Here is a 2,974-nt window from a genome sequence, read left to right as displayed (position 1 = left end):
CTTGAAATCCTGATTTATTGACAAAAGCACCTGGGGCGTCCTGTGAAAAAAAATCTACTATATGAAAATCCTTCTAATCTCAATTGCAAACAGGGCAACATAATTTCTTCTAGGCTAAAGTAAGCTATTCGTCATCGTAAAGTTTTCCAAAATATGACCTCCGTGGAAGGAAGGTTCGGCCAGCCTGAAAAATTCGACGATCACGGCATTTTTTGTTACAGTTTTCAGCTGGTATCCGATAGCCGGGGTATGTTGTAGACTATTAGGTGTTATGAATTCGCCTTTTGTATCTTTTTTCTTTGCCTACAGGCGTTTAAGTAAAACATTTAGAATATTTCAGCATCTCCATTTTCATAGCATGGATCAGAAATACACTATGAGCTACGCTTGAAATATAATTTAAATGTCTTATCGTAATTTTGATGGATTTTACAAACAATTGAAATCTAAAATTATTTTGATGTTTCAAGAAACACAAATGGCTGAATACAAGAAAGAGGACGATCGAAATACTTCTTAATTTCAAATGACAAAAAAATGTTCAAATATAAACATATTTGCAATTTTGTTATATTCAGGTGAAATATGCAGTCGTAGAGTATGGATGTACGGCGGTAGATGTACTGGCCCGTAGAACTAGACTCAACGCCCGTGCACCGTACGAATGTCTGTCGACCGTTTTAAAAAATCATTCGGTAGTTAAATCGTGTAGTTAACAAATGACAAGCCAGCGTTTATTAAGATTGTTCTAGTGCAGTGTAATTCTTATATACTTTACGCTTTACATTCATGATTTCCATTAGGGGAAAATATTCAATTAAAACTATTACATTTTAGTGTATTTGCTTATTCATTAATTCTGTAAAAATGTTACTTGAAAATATATAAATACACTACAGAATTCTAAATGAAAAAAAAAACTTTATACACATATTAATTGCAGCGTATTTTCTGCAGCAAGAAGACCGACATGAACTCACCGATTCAAAATGTAATAAAATCTTTCGACTGCTGTGCCAGATGCTTAAGTTTAAGTTACTAACTACACCGCGTACAACAATAGACCTCGGCTCTTGAAATTTAGCTGTAAGAATTAAATATCGTCGTCGGACGTCAGGCACACTTCAAAATCTGTGGTTTCTATTATTTTCCCATCTGTGATTCATTGATCGCCTATAGCACTCGACAATTTTACTTTACATAATTGTTGAGACTACAATGGATACTTGATCATGCTTGTACTGTTTCGATAAGAAAAAAGGGAATTGCCCGACACGTGACGGCGACTATAAATTCCCCTGCTTTAATCTGTGATTCAACTGAGGCATTGACTACGCCGTAAGAGGTAAGTTCGGAAAAGTTTCCTAAGATTTTTCGATAAGATCGAATTAATTTCAACGAATCGAATGCAATGGTTTAATCATCAGCGTCGGTTTCGACTTTTACAGATCTGTTCTTGCTTGTTTGGTCATTATCTGAAAAAATGAAAACGACTTCATTGATTCTGACGTTTCTAATCGCTGTCGTTCATACAGGTAAAACTAACCTCGGAATAAAGTATATAAATCAAAAATCTTAATATGTTCCTGAAAGAATCGAAACTTTCATATATACCAATAAATCGATTATATACGCGTTGTAAGTAAACCAGACATTTCACTTTTACTGTTTTCACATATATGGTCAGTGTCCCACACTCCATGACATTTATAGGTCCATCAAATTTGCTATCGGCCAAAAATGTCATTAATTTCCAGGGAACACGCATAACATATTTTCAAAATCTAAACGCAAAATGCATCTCTCTTCGAATATTTTCATGTGTGAATAAAACATCAAAATTAGGTGCTGACACATCACCAAAAAAAACTAGTTAAAAAACTAATATCTAAGCAACCTATCACCCTTTTAAAAGAATCAAATCTTTATTTAAGCATGGTGCTGCAGTGAACTACGTCCAAAGACATGTACAGAGGCCGGTGCCACTGCTTCAGGCCAGTACACACTGTATCTTGGGCCGAATTCTGTACCAGTTACGATCTTCTGCAGCAAGTGTAGAAAAGAATATATCACACTGAAAGCGAGTAACTATGGGGAAAACAAATGCGATAACAACTGGCCAGATTGCGGCAAAACTATTTGGCAAAAGATCCGCATAGACCCGCTGGTACGTCGCATACAACTGACTTTTGAGACACGTTTAGACTTTCTATGACTCCAAGCACAGGAGTGTACGATATCTAGCGACAGCTACAGTGACTAGTCCATAGTCTATAGAATATACAAATTTTTAAACACTTTTTTAGACTCTCCAAATAATAGGGAACGATTATACGTATTCAACATCTACAAGACCAGTAAAAGTTCCGTATGGTTGGGGTGGCGGTTGCGCCGGAGGTGGATCAGTATCTGGTGGATTCGCATTAGATTTGACCGGAACTAATTTCGTATTCGATACAGCCGCGGTAAGTTCCTTCGGTACAGATAAAGTCGGTTGATGATCGGCGGTCGAATTTAACGACACGTTTGTTGTTTTCCACGTGTTAATATCTCGAAAATGTGTAAATTGTTTCCCGAGTTTGACGTGCGTTGACTTGATCGTGCTTTGACTTGGTGCAGTCTTCTTGAAAGAAACACATTTCGATGTTCTGATATCGCAGTGTTTCCCCGTGGGAAAAACAACTATTAACGCGCCGTTCAAAACCCTGTTGAATAATAATGCAAAATCAAATCATTGAGTAGAAACGCACTTCGCTTTTTTAGCTGAGCAATTTCATATTACATGTACATAACAGTAAACAGTGTATGGATCTGTTTATAAGAATGCATGTTTTGTAAAATTTCAACAATGATTTCTATCTTGTAGACGAAATGGAAGGCAGCTGGTTCGTCTCCAAAAAGTCTGGCTAGCGTAAATGCAGACGATGACAGGAAAGCATCTGGTCAATGTGGCGGGCACTGCGGTTATTGTGTC

At 36.9% G+C, this 2,974-nt stretch overlaps 1 long non-coding RNA gene across 1 annotated transcript; it reads left to right on the top strand.

Moving 5' to 3' along the window:
* The first annotated feature begins 1,258 nt into the window (after positions 1–1,258).
* LOC141903182 (uncharacterized) lies at positions 1,259–2,017 on the top strand. The gene is made up of 3 exons (XR_012619058.1): positions 1,259–1,345; positions 1,449–1,535; positions 1,935–2,017. It is a non-coding gene; the product is annotated as an uncharacterized LOC141903182 (long non-coding RNA).
* Positions 2,018–2,974: the final 957 nt, after the last annotated feature.

Source organism: Tubulanus polymorphus, chromosome 4 (genome assembly GCF_964204645.1).
Source record: "Tubulanus polymorphus chromosome 4, tnTubPoly1.2, whole genome shotgun sequence".
NCBI lineage: Eukaryota > Metazoa > Nemertea > Palaeonemertea > Tubulaniformes > Tubulanidae > Tubulanus > Tubulanus polymorphus.
This window is presented reverse-complemented; position numbering and strand designations above follow the sequence as displayed.